This window comes from Clupea harengus, unplaced genomic scaffold (genome assembly GCF_900700415.2).
Source record: "Clupea harengus unplaced genomic scaffold, Ch_v2.0.2, whole genome shotgun sequence".
In the NCBI taxonomy this organism is placed as follows: Eukaryota; Metazoa; Chordata; class Actinopteri; order Clupeiformes; family Clupeidae; genus Clupea; species Clupea harengus.
The window spans coordinates 10,646-25,002 of NW_024880261.1; the positions used below are offsets into that span (position 1 = coordinate 10,646).

The 14,357-nt window shown below is 40.2% G+C and overlaps 1 long non-coding RNA gene across 1 annotated transcript; it reads left to right on the forward strand.

The window, feature by feature from the left end:
• The first annotated feature begins 3,072 nt into the window (after positions 1 to 3,072).
• LOC122131725 lies at positions 3,073 to 14,324 on the forward strand. Its single transcript, XR_006152134.1, has 4 exons — positions 3,073 to 3,381; positions 10,386 to 10,483; positions 10,738 to 11,106; positions 13,174 to 14,324. It is a non-coding gene; the product is annotated as an uncharacterized LOC122131725 (long non-coding RNA).
• Positions 14,325 to 14,357: the final 33 nt, after the last annotated feature.

Genomic DNA, 14,357 nt, shown 5'->3' on the forward strand with positions numbered 1-14,357 from the left:
ACTGCCATCTACTGGTCTTACCATGAAGTGAGGGAGTACTTCAATGTCTGCGTAAAACAGATGTACGTGTAAAACAAATGTATCAATGCTGTATTACATACATATCCAACACATCCAACATTTCTAATGCTCAGATTGAAAACTAATGCCAATTTGAAGTGAAGGTTCAAGAACATAGTGCTCCAGAGTTCATGTCACTCATGACTCATGCCACTAGTGACACAGATTGTGATTGTAGGGGGAAATATTAGCAATGTAAACAATACAGTGCAGGGAGAGACGCAGAGGGATCAACAGGTGATTCAACAGGAAATAGAGAGAACACTTCATGGACACTTCTCCGTGTACACAAGTAAATCTGAAACTGCATTTGAAATGTAGACAAAATTTAGATGTTGATATTTGTGTGCATACCATACATCCACACATTAAACTTTTATAAAATATTTCATGTGCAGTATTGATATTCAAAGTATGTGTGTATGAATGTGTGTGCAATATGCCCTGTGTCTTTGTTTGACCTCTCCACACTAAATATTGTTTGGAAGCTTTTTAGTAGGCTGAGCTGACTTGTATATTACTGACACAATAGTAGGGGTATTGTCTCCATGGTAACCATCGGTTGCCAGGTAACCATCTCATCATCTGTGGCAGAGACTGAAAAGCACATCTAATGATGGGATTCCTGCAGCTTCTGTATAAAAACATATCTGTCGAGTATAAGAAAAGGCTATAGGGGACTTGGGAGCATTATGGCCAGCTCAAATGAGAGTAGTAAGAGGAAGGTACAGGGAGCTTGAGGGGTTAGTAGGGGCTGAAATGGTTCAAGGAACTATTGTGGGGTTGGCCGTAAAAAATTGGGCAGATTTAAAATATTTTTCTTGGATATGGTCTCTAAATGAGTTGTGTATGGAGACTTATGAACCACATCTACCTTAGGATGTGTTCCACACAAGCCACATCTAACAAAACCCACTGTTTCACCACTGCAACTTTTGCATTTGTATTTTACATTTTTCCAAATAAATAGGTTGCTGCAGTTGAAAAAAGCAACAGCAACAGCATTGTTATTGAACATGCTGACATGCTGATAAGAGGTTAAAGAAGGTTACCCAGATTGTGTTATGGCATTAGATGCGGTAGAGAATGACAAATGAAAGGTGGAAGGAAAACATTTACTTCTGAACTAGGCACAAGGTACTATTAATTAATTGATTAGACACAAGAATTGACCTATGCATTATAAGAGCATTTTTTTTTTTTACTTTCAGAGCTATCAGACCCATCTGGGTAACACAGCAGTTTTGTAAATACACATAAGATGACCTGACCAAATATGTTTTAATTCCTAATGCCTTTACTGTATGTGCTGTTTTTATTCTGTATCTGTACACAGCTTGTGTCTAATTGGTCTCCATCCCTCTATCATTAGCCTCTGTGCAATAGGGCTGTTGCTTTATCCAATATGTCTTCATTAATACGGAAAGCTAACCCCTCCCCCCCCCACACACACACACACACATGCACACGCATAAACGCACACGCATAAACACACACACACACAAACATGAACCCACACAGGTCTTAAAATAATCTCGGTTCCTCCCTCTTCCCCAATTAAATGCACATCTTCGCAATTTAAATTGCAGCTTTTGGTGATACTTCAACTCTTCTTCTTCTTCAAATTGATTATTTTCAGGTTGTTGTTTGTGTGCATAATCTTTACAAAATGTTCACTACATCTCTACATTTATACAGATATCTCTACATTTCTACACATATCCGTACATCTCTACACTTCTGATAGGAACTATATGCATTAAAGGTAGAATTTGTTGGATTTTGATTACATGATTAGATTGGATTTTCCTACTAGCATGCTTCAAATTCACCTCTCTCCAAGTGTAGTTTTTTCCCTTACAATTCCCTCTATTTTCCCTGTAGTTATCCAATCTGAGAGTTAAACCAATATACATTTTTCTTTAGGTCTTCAGATCCTTCCTAGTTTCTATGACAACATAATTCCCCTCTCATCCTCTCTCGTTTCTTGTCGTCTTGACATCTGACTCATTTATTTTTCTTTATGATCAGTTAGGCCCTTCACTCCAACTCCCGTTTTGTCTCTGATTTCACTCCTATGCTCGGCAAACAGCAGCAAAAACTAAAAGGTACCACTGATCTCCCAACAGCTATGTGCAAGAAACAGAGCATGATATATTCACTTAGTGGCATGTGGCACCAAGAACACATTTCCTAAGTGACAGAAAAACATTTCTGTTTTCTTTTTGCATTTTTGTTGTAGATATGTATTCTAAACTTAAAAAATTATAAACATTTGATGTCACATTAAATGGCTAGGATATAAGGCATTTGTAACTATAGTTTTTGCACAACAAACCTTACTTGAGGCATAAGCCTGCTTTAGTTGTCTTGTGTCCGGTAGCCATGCAGGAGGCAGGGTAACTGAGCTCCTCTTGAGGGTTATGGTATATATTTTTTTAGTTTAGTAAGTGTTTGGGTCCACCAGAGGGAGTCCTCACCTGAAAAACCGCTTCACTACATATCACAAGATCCATAAACCATTTTGGCTAAGGGAATTCTGTGTTTTGCTCTAACAAAAAGTGCTTTTTCACTCAAGTGCAATTTATCACACTTAATCATCGAGATAACACTAAAGTCTGCGTAGGTTAATGAAGATTGGTGTTAAAAGTACTGTTATTCACATTTGAATATTCTAAAGGGTCCCCCACCCACCCCATCAATTACAATAGCAAACTACAACGAAATAAGAGGCTTATAAGGATATCAGGCTATAATCATGCTGTGAAGTAATAGTAATAATAATAATATCATATTATTAGGCCAAATAATGATTTATCTTTTTGTTATCAACTTCATATAGAAACAAAGACATAATTGTTCTGACATAAGTCGTTCTATAATGGCCTTTGTAAGACAAGTCAGGAAAGCAATGTGGGTCTGTTGTGGACTGACTTTGGTAACTTAATTACCATGAATGTGGAAAAGAGGGTGGCTGACTCGCCACATCAGTAGTCGGTTGTTGTGATACTCGTGTTCTTAGATCTAGTGATACCTATGGACAGTGTCGTGGAGTGTCTATCTTTCCCCCTCTCCAAGTCAGTATCAAGGGTCTGCCCAAGGTCTTGTTTTACGTTTGGATCTTTAATCAGACAAAGCTGAAATCTGTTTTTCACAAACGGCCGATCTCGACTTCGTGGAAATATAACGTTACCTGGTATTTGATTGTTATAGCCAAGGGGATATTGCGCAGTGGCAGCAATGAAAGCAGTGGCGGCCACTTCAGGTGATGTCGGTTTGCCGTCATTCTTGACATCGGCCTCTTACAGACAGCGGAATGGGGTAGGAATTTTATAGTTCCACCTACATAACCACCTATTACACGCCTTTGCGACTTTTCTAAGTGTACAATCGGCCTTATTGACAAAGACACTGTTTTGAAATAAATAACCGCTGAAGTTACGCTGACTTACAGAGAGGGATCATGTGCAGATGTGTAACCCAATTGAACTAGCAAGACTATAGCAACGTCAGCTACCGTAGCCGTCAGCTAGCAAACTATCGTTAGCTTTCAGAGCCTGAGCTTAGCTAATCAGAAATGAGATTGTCGCACCAGGCCACGCTCCATGTGACAGTATACGAAACGTTCGTGCGGCGTACACGGCTGTATTCATATAAGTGCAGTCATATTCATATGGTAATATATAACGTATATATGGGTTAGCGTCAGCAAGTGAGTGTCCTTTACCCAGCTTGCATACCGACCTGTTTGCTTGGCTACTTCTCTGTCAGGCACTTCAAGAATTTGGTCTGGGGATATGCAGCTATCAGCTAAGTTAGCCGGACAGCTAATTCAACGCAGCATGCAATTGAGCTTTAGGAAGAGGTTAGGTGGACTATGTGAAATGAGGACGTAACGTTACTATTCAATCCAGCGGTTGCCTCTGAAAAACTACGCGCACTTGTTACTTTAACTTACGGCGTGGCTAACCATATTTCGACACCAGTTACAGTAGCATCAAGGTGGTAAGGCACCTGATTGAAAACCCTGTAACGTGTTCCGTTTCTTTCGTCACCAGTTGACAGCAGAGTGAACTTAACGAGATTGAATCTGTGCAGTACGTAGCTGTGTCAGTCCTCACCCTCACATTTGTGATGAAAATATGAAACATTTGGGATGAATTGCGTTGTTAACAATTGGAAAGCCTAACAATGGTAACTTATATGCCCCGGCAATACCTGCTCAAAGAGGTGCGTTTTTTAACAACTGGCAACTTTCTCTCGGGCTCCCTCAGACAAGTGTGTGACAGAGTTGTGGTATGGTTTCAAGGTCTGGCCTTTGACCTTGTGTTATGCTGGAATTGTAGACGTGTCATAACAGTCTGCATCTAAAGTGGGATTAGACATTTCATTTCAAGTTCATTTTAGCACACTCACTGTGAATGTTTATTTTCATTCACATATCCATAGTAGGAATAGCCCATAAACACATAAGTATTGTTTTGAATGTGTATCTTCCCAATTCCTCAAGACCCATGCATTTTGTGAGACAATGGCACCATGAAGTTAAGATGAGTCCAAATCTGAATGGTATCCCTGTCAAGATTTCCTCCATGACTTTGATGACACACCCAAGACTACACTCTTCTGTTGCTGCAAATAATGTTGCCTTACTCTCCCCATCAGTCTGTGTGATCCTGCTGAGCTATTTATAGAGCTAGACATGGTTTGCAGGGTGTGCAACTTGATCTGAATTGTCTTTGAGGTTGAGACCCACCGCGTGTCCTTCTGCGCACCAGCTCAATGCCTCTCGATCTAGGCCACTGTTTTTTCCCCCCCGACTTGCAGTCAGCTACATGTTTGCTTTCTCAAAGAAGCCTGGACCTAGAGAGTTGTTCACTGTATTTGACCACTGTGCTAAACACAGTCGGACAGAGATATTTCTGTCTAAATGGCTACCATGTAGAATTATATCATTGGAGAGGTATATCCATGCTTTGGCTTTCACACGCAAGGAGAAAAGAGTTTTAAAAGTGACCCAAAGATGACCGCACACATTCGCAGGCCTGCCTTTGTTCATTCCACAGGTGGCCATACTGTTGCTTTACAACAAGGAGAAACTACGAAGCATCAAAGTGACACTTTTATCATCTACTGTCTTTCAGTGAAAAACTTAAGAAGAGTGTTTATGGTTAACACACCCACACAGACAACCTGTCTGTACTGCATTTTATCTTGTTCAGATACCCAAATTACTTTAGTCAAAAGCATTAGCATTAGAATTAGCAAGCAGCAGCAGCATTACCACATCAAGCCCGTCCCTCTAGAGGTAGATCAATGCAACAGGATATTGGCCTCACTGTTATGTTAAGCCTGCCTGCAAAGGCAAAATAAAGGCCAGGAGGATTCAGTTATATTTGTTGTTTAAGTTTCTTGTTTGTTTGGTGAGTTGGTGAGTTGTCTGTGTAAGATTTTAGATAGACTCTCACCGATGTCCAAGTCAGTTAAATGCATTAAGGTTGTCATCTCTTGGATATATTTAGCTTCTCATAGCTTTGCCAACAGTGCCATATTACAACTCACAGAAATCTATAAAAATTTCAGTTATGTAATTAAGCATTTACCATGGTGCCTGTCACAAGGCAATACACATTACAGTGTGGTGCAAGGCCAAGCATATTTAGTGCTGTTGACAAAGTGTTTGTTATCTGGGAAGGTGATCTGAGAGCTTTGGGGTGAGTTACAGGCAGCGTAACTAAGGTGAGCTATGAAAGAATAATGTGATACTGAGAAGGTTTCCACCCAGCAGATTGGAGCTGACACTAAGTAGTAGGCCTACATAGTAAAAACAAGAAGGCCGGAGAAAAGAGATTGTTGAAATGTGCAGGAATAACAGTAGTAGTCGTATCGGAGTAATCCTAAAATGAATGTTCCCAGAGCAGGGACTAACCATCAAAACTAACCATCAGTACTCAGGACAAGATGTTTAATTATTTTTGCAGGGAGGCACCCATAAAGACCAGATCTACATCTCACATACTTATCCCTATTCCTAAAGAACATCTGCTGTAATGTGGCTACTGAATACACCTTACTATGATACACCACAGGCTACCCAGAGTACAAGGGAGGTAGATGTGAACCCAGAGAAGCATTAAGGGGAAAAACTGGGAAATGAACCTGGTAACCCCATGGTACCTAATAGGAAAACGTATTAGGCCACTAGATCAGCTTTGTAGGCTACTTGTTGATCAGAAGTTGTCCAACTCTTTCTTATTCACCTTGTGAAGGTCATAACTGGATGTTCCATTTTCTTTTTTTATTTTGCCTGAATGATGTAGCCTATTACTTACCATCAGAAATGTAATTATCCTTCCTATGTTCACTCTCAGTTCTCCCAAGCATATCTAAGTTGTTTGTACTCTGACTACAATTCACATTACTCTTTCGCTCTAGTTGGCTGGTTTCCCAGAAAATGTTGGAAGATATAACCCTTGATACCATGTGCCGTCTGATTCAGTAACTTCCGTGTCCAGAAGTGTAGGCAGTAGGCAGCCCCAAAAGCCTGTAGTCTCTAAGGCCCTGTTCACACCTGGAACATGCATCTTGGGTGAACCGATCACAATTGGACAGCTCTAAGGTGTGAATGCTCTCGATCCGTTGAGGACGCATCGAGATCTGATCACCCAGACCACATTCGGAGGTAGTCTGGAAGGCATATGGCCACAATCTTTTAGCAGTGATTACACACATGTGTCCTGAGCCACATTAAAGACTGCTTCTCGACTGACGTCCTCTGTGTAAGTGGAAATATGTACTCAAAGCTTGCTTTGTCCACAACGCTTGTATTTTTTGAAAAGCCTATAGAGATATATTAAAAGTGTGCAAAGGTTGATTTCAATAACCAATAACGCACCAATTGGGCTTAATGTCTGACCGCCAAATGTCCACTTGTGATTGGATCCCCCAAGATGCATGTTAATGCCAGGTGTGAACAGCCCATAACACCTTGATCTTGCACCTTGAGCTTTGAATTCACATTAAGAATAAGCATGCATACATACGAGTGTAGTTATACTATTAGCCCTTCATCACCCTGTCTCTATTACACATAGTTTTATATTGTAACCTTTGGGGTTTTTGCTCTTTCCTCAACTACCCCTTGCTCTGTGCCCATCTCTATGCCTGTCTGTCTCTTTCACTTACACACAGACCCACACACACACTCATGTACAGACACGCTGACACCTAGGCTTACATGAACACCCTCTTCCGAAGGATAATTAGAATGCTCTTTTGTAGACACAGGGGGTCCCTCCAGCAAGATTATAATAGTGGGTTTTGACACATTTCTCCTTTCTCTTTTCAAACGTTGCCCTTTGTTTTAATGGGGACTGTTCCAGTTCTGTGCTGGTGTATTGAATGTATTGTCTCTCTAGTGTGTCTTGTTCTTGGTTCATGTTATTCATGTGACTTATGTGTAACCTAGCCCATTCAACCTTGGGATGAAGAGAGTGAAGTGCATCCAAACAGTCTATCTTTGGCATTGTCTTCCTCAATTAGCCAGCTCTCACCACGGTTGGGGCTTTTGGCCCTCATCTCCAAATGCTGGCATTTGCTTAGACTTAGTCAATGTTGTGGTTTGTTGCCACAGTGACGTGACCCAACTCCCCTGTGATTCCATGATCTCTTGGTTGTTCTGTTTACAATACCACAATGCAAGGCTATTTATTATTTTGTTTTGTTTTCAGCTAGTGTGAACTGAAGCAAGGAGATTACACAGGGAGGGCTCTGCTTCCTGCATTCTTCTCTCTTGTCCACATAGCATGGCCAACTCCTTGAACAATTGAACTGACAGTCTTTAGCTTGTTAGCATTGAATGTTTTTTATTTATGAAATATCAAGCCAGAATATCTCTATACTGTTGCATTGACCTCTAAAAATATGTGTTTGGTGTGAAAATGCTGTTGTTTTTGACCACAGGAAGTCATGTGTCTGAAGAAGATGAAACAATGATTATTCAAAGTGTACATAATCTTATTGTCAAAAGTAAAAATACTTCTGAAATGACACTGAAGTAATTCCGATGACATGATAAAGACACTGAGTTACAGTGTGCCCGTGCCCTCTGCATCTTTTTCTTTGATTGCGCCATTGCATTGTTTATATTTCATTTTTTACATTTATGCAAACGCAATATATTTAATACACAGACTGAGAACAAGAATGCATATAATGCACAGATTTACATCATCATCATCACATCATCATTGTAATTGTAGAAGGGTTTTTACTGCACAAGGTCCACATGCCACTGACAGTTGGAGGAGGAAATGAAGCTTTGCTCAATTTCCTGTACCGTGAAAGACAGGATTCAACTTTGATAATGAAAACAGTGTCATGGTTATGCTTATGGTTATTTATGTAGCAGCATTTTTATCCAAAGTAATTAAAAGGAGAACCTCAATAACACCAAAAATGTACAATTATAATAACAAGAACCACTCTGTAATCTAAATATTGAGTAGCAACTTGGAAAGGAGGAGAAGAAACTGCCAGATTTTATATACATGTATCTTGGAATTATAGCAAAGGGATCTTGTAGACAATTTTTCATACAAATCATGTATGAGACATCTATGTGACAGCTGACTGAATGTAAAATTGAATAAACACAAATGTCTACAGCTAGAAGCATGCCAATTTTGTATATCAAGGTGTATTAGGCCCATGTTGTTCAGATTGACATTGAACAAAGTTTTGTGTCTCCAAAATAATTTTGGTTGCATGGTGCTTTCGGATTACAGCAAGTTTAAACAACAACATGAGAAGAAGTAAAATTAAATTACACATAATATTGTTGGCTGTCTTGGCAGTGTCTCCCTTGTAGATGACGCAGTTTTTCCTCTGGTAACCTTTTGTTATGCTTGTAGTTTGTCTAACTCCCTCAAGAATAGGCGGTAGCAACAAGCATCATGTTGAGAGTGAGAAACAAGAGTGTTTGTGGAGATGTGGAGAAAGGGCTAGATCAAGGGAAAGAGTTAAAAGAGAGGGAGGAAGGGAAATAGTTGAGCCAGTGGTCAATGCTAGTATGAGCAAAACATGAGAATAGACTGACCTTTCATGTGACCGAACACTGACACTGGGTCACTCCTTTACCACTGGACACTTCAAGTTCAGTTAGAGTTATCCTAATTAACTAAAATATTCTATGAGGTTTCTATAGAGAACTCAAGGGACCCTGAATATAACATGACAATACATTGATTTAATAGATAAAATGATTGGTTTTGGAAGATTTCCCAAATGAGCTAAATTGCAGATTTTTTTTACTGTGGCCACTGGTTTGTAGAATTTGTCAAAATTCTGATTGAACCCTGAGGATTGCGGCTTACAGCTAGATTTCTTGTTGTTTCAATGAAATCTTAAGAGTGTTTACCAAATTAACAAACTTAAACCATTCATTTTTTACTTGTCTATAGCTGGGGAAAATTGGGTATTTACCTGGCCAACCTGCTAGCTTTGTAGCTAAGTTGCCCTGACTGTTTAATGTGTAACTCCCTCAGCAGGATGCAAGTGCTGTCTCAGCTCACTAACTTCGTCTTGGTTTTCTCTATCGCTACTTAGTGAAAAAAAAAGTTACATTTAAATTATATAAGTTATAAAGGCTATGCTCCCGTAAAATGTGGGATATAGAAACCCATCAGAGCCAGATGAAAGTAGAGGAGTAATGGACAAGAGCAGGTGTTTGTGTCTGCTTTGGGATGCATGAGCAGCGTGAGGAATGTGACTGCTGTGTGTGGGCTCTGTAGTATGCTTCTCTGTTCCACATTCACAAACATCACTCAGGGTCTGACATCTGAATCAAGCCTTACAACTGCTTACTCAATGACACATACTTTTCACTGAATAAGGGTGTGTGTATGTGTGTACAGATGTGTATGAGCATTTGCTCCCAGATGTCTTTTTTTTGTGCGTCTCTGGGGTTTGGTAGCGTAGCCAATAGCATGTGTATTCATTTCTGTTATTTCACAGTGCTGTATTCAAATTACTACTGCTATGCTGAAAGAATGTGTTGAAGGGAGTGGGAGAGCAAGCCGAGAAAGACTGAGGGCACTGTGGAATGTCTATGAAGAGTTTTTGTGGTTTTGAAAGCTGGTCGCTGTGGGTGTAGCTTGTTGCGCTGGAAACCGTTCAGAACATCAAGTCTCTCCACTCCTTGAGTAGGAAAAAGGGGGTTTTCTGCCAGTTCTGGTATCTTATCTCAGTTAGTTTCATCATGTGTCATTATACACTGAAAGTTCAATGAGAATCTCTACCCCCCCCCCTTACTCCCTTACTCTCAGAGAGACCTGAGGACAGCACACCGCTCAGTGGATTTCTAAAAGGGATGTTGCTACATTGACCGATGTACTGCTCAAAGTTAAATAGTTGGACATGATGTGTAAGTCAGCATTTTTCTGCACACCCTCCATCAAACAAACACATTGACCTCATCTCAGGCATGGCTAATTAGATCCACCCCTAAATATGAAACTGGTGATACACAGAAGTCACAGTAACTATTACATTTAACGAATGGAATTCTTAATGTAAATGTGAGAAACGTGTCCTTTCTAATGTGTGTTCATTTGTTTGGACATTAGAACTATTTCTACTGACCTGAACCCCTCTCTTTTTTTTTCCTGTTGTCTCCAGTATTGAGTGAAACTCTGTGAGCCTCATCAACACACACAACCCATCACTTGCCAGCACTGTTATCAAAGGCCAATCAAATGCACCCTGAAAATAAACTTGCCACTAATGGTAAGCAAGTGGTCAGCAGTTCTGAAACCCAGATTTCTGATGTGAACCAGCAGCAAGGCCTTGGCTCTAAGGGTGTTGGGATTGGAAGCCATGGAGTCAAAGCCAATCAAATTTCTCCTGGATTGAACAGCGTGGGTCAGTCAAGCATTGGTGGAGGAATAACAATGTTAAAGACCAAGACCAAACGAGAGAGAGCCATCTCCATGGACACAGCTGACCTGAGAGACACCCTGGCCCCTGCCCTGGAGCCTGATGCTAAAGGTACAGTTAGTTAAACGGAACGCATTATACATGTCATACACACACACATACGTACATACTGTACATACATACTGTACATACATATACATACATAGACAATGCAATCAATATTTGTGCCATGGTATATTTTACTGATATAATACAATCACAATATATTGTTATACATCGTATATACAATATACATTAGATTCTTATACATCTTATAACAATAGATGAGTATAAGACTCTGTTCACTCCTGAGTGAAGGAGACAGAAAATGTTTGAGGCAAGTTGTGTGAAAGTGAAGAAGGGCAAGAGTGTGGAAGGTGGAGGGAGGTTTGTCAGTTTGTCCTTAGCCTGTGCACCGTGTCAAAGCAGAGGAGGAACAGATGACCTTTTAAGCATCCTCTTTTATTCCCAGCAGACACGGCATTACGTTAACAAATGAGTCAGCTCTCTCTTTCTCTCTCCTCCCCTTCCTGTTCTGTAGCTGCCTTGCACTGTCTGTAATCATTGGTTTGGTGCAGACAAGACAGCAGGTTTTGTAAGGCATGGGTGCCATGGAATAAAAAATTTTAGCCTGCCTTTTATTTAGTGCCAACATCTCCAATTTGCACTATGGAGCCTATTTGTTAGGTGTGAATACTTCTATGAATCCTTTTTTGTCGTGCTGTCCCTCTCCTGCACTGTAAAGTCACTATACTACACAAATTAGAATTGCATCTAGGACAGTACTATACAGTGCAGAATTTACAGAACCAAGTGAAAATTTGGTAGAGCAGTCATTGAATAAAAAGAGACGTCTGACTTACTTTTCACCTATTTGTTTTTTCCAGCTACAACTGAAAACCTTTGCCGTTGTCCGGTTGTTATAAACAATGCATCATTTGCAACAGAAAGAGTAACATTGCGTTTCTTCTTCGGTGTCCTGTAACTAGCGTGCTCCTCTGTCCTCCATGCATGACCTACAACAAAATTTTTTTTATTGTTCTACATCACAAGGATATAAGCCTTTTAGACAAAACTTTCTTCACCTTGAAAAGTCCGGAAAGTTCCCTTGGCCCCCATCTGTCACTTAATGGCCTGTAACCTACATACCATATGTTATTCCTGCAAATTCAGTTGTTTCACTTAGAGTATATAAAAGGCTAACGCCATATTTTGCTAGAGCATACTGTAGAATGGATGGCTGTTTTCATAATGTTTTTTCTTCGTTTTTGGTTTCCTCTCCAGTGAACAGTGGCCCTAAAACAATATCATTACCCTGCTTGAGTTCAGGGTTATAATCAACATAGCCTACCAGTAGTAGTGTACCTCTGCTCTTCACATGCCTTGTGTCTCTGTTTGTGTGGTGTAGTTGTTTACATTTCTAGGAACATGCATTCTCAACAAATGCATAAAAACAATGAAAAAAATGTACGGAACAATTGCACTTTAAAAAATATAGGGTTGGTCTTTCAGCATTTCAATCACCCCAACCCCCCCCCCATCAAAAAAAAATGCTTACTGCACCTTGAATTAAAGTATTTAAAGTCTTCTGTTTGAATTAATTGAGTTTTTTGGGGTTATCTGAGTATTTGGTACTCTGAGTATTTGACATCACTCTGACCCCTCTGCATTCCCATTCATGTAGAAAGCTGAGACCATGGATAATGACCCTGAAAATATCTGTTATGTTTCATGCCAGGGATACACATTAAAGCGTTATATGGTATAAAATTACAAATCTAACTGATTGATTATTATTCTGAAGTGTGTGTGCATACTGTATGCCTGGTTGACTAGAAAATGTTTAGTTTGCTGTTTTGGGCAGTGCTCCCTCTCTCATTGCTGTACTCTGATCAAGGTTGTAGAGTACTCTCACTTCTTCAATTACTGTCAGTACAGTCATTTGAAGGTTTTGATGTTATCTTGCCTTTGATGTCAACAAACTTTTGTCAGCTGTTTCTATAACACAGTATTCTATTGGGTGTCTGTGAAAAAAAAACCTTCACAAATGGGACTACGAAAGACCGTGAACTCCTGCTTTATTCTCCATTTGTGTGTGTGTGGGTGTGTGTGTGTGTGTGTGTGTGTGTGTGTGTCTAGAGGGTGTGATGCGCAGCAAGCGTCGCTGTGTTCTGGAGAAGAAGCAACCCTACAGTGGTGATGAGTGGTGCTCAGGAGCAGACACGGAGGAGGACGAGGACAGACCCAACATAACAGTTCATCGTAAGTCTTCACTCAAATACACTCAACGAACAATTTTCAGCACCAAAAAACCTACACTGACCTCTGGAGGATACGCTTGAGTTGGCAGCTGGCAACCAAATCATGACCTCTGCTTGCTTCTCTTAGCAGCCCGTTTTTATGGGTCCTCCTGTGTCAACAGCCAGACCAATCAGTAGGTTACAACCATTTCCGGGGGGAAACTATGGTTGTTTCTAGTAGTAGGGGATGGGGCTGTGGCTGCACCCAACCTGTCACCTGCGCAACTGCTCTTTGCATGAGTGCAGAGAAGAGAAGAGAAGAGACGAGACAGAGAGTTCTGAGTCTCTGTGGTTGATGTCAGAGTGCTTTTCACAAAGAGTGGGGCTGACAACCCTGGTGTGCTGGCCCAAATTGGCTCCTTCTCAATCAACAGTTCTTAAGACAACCAACTGGTTCTCCTCCCACCAAACTGTACTAATAATGCATCATGGAGAAGGGCAGTGACAAAGTTAATCAAATTACCGTTTAGTCACTTCAATGATTTGCGTTTCAATCATTTCCCACCAGGATTTCTGTACCACAGTACTGACACTGCTCTTGTAAGGGTTGTAATGGCCAATCTTTTGAATATTGACAGTCAAACATTCCACCTAACATACCGACAAATTTGATATGACTTTCCACAATACAGAAATTGTCTTTGATCCTAACTAAACTACACTAGACCAAGTATGTTGTTCCACTATTATGCCAACCACAGCTAGAACAAACTCTGAGAGAATATTAAATCTCTGATTTGTTTTAAACCACATTGATTTACCTCTGTTTATGAAATGTGATGTGCAAAGTAATCTTCATGCTGTTGAAGTCCAAAATGGTCTCATGAATTCTACATGGAGTAACCTAAAAAAAATGATTTAGCTCCATCTAGTGTTAGTAACTGAGAACTGCTAACTAGAAGACAACCTCCTCACATTTTGTGCATCTGAGATGGACGCAAAAACTTTTATAACGTGATCCAACAGTCAAATGTTGTGCATCTGTCTGTCTCTCTAATCTGGAGTTAAGAGATTCATATCTCT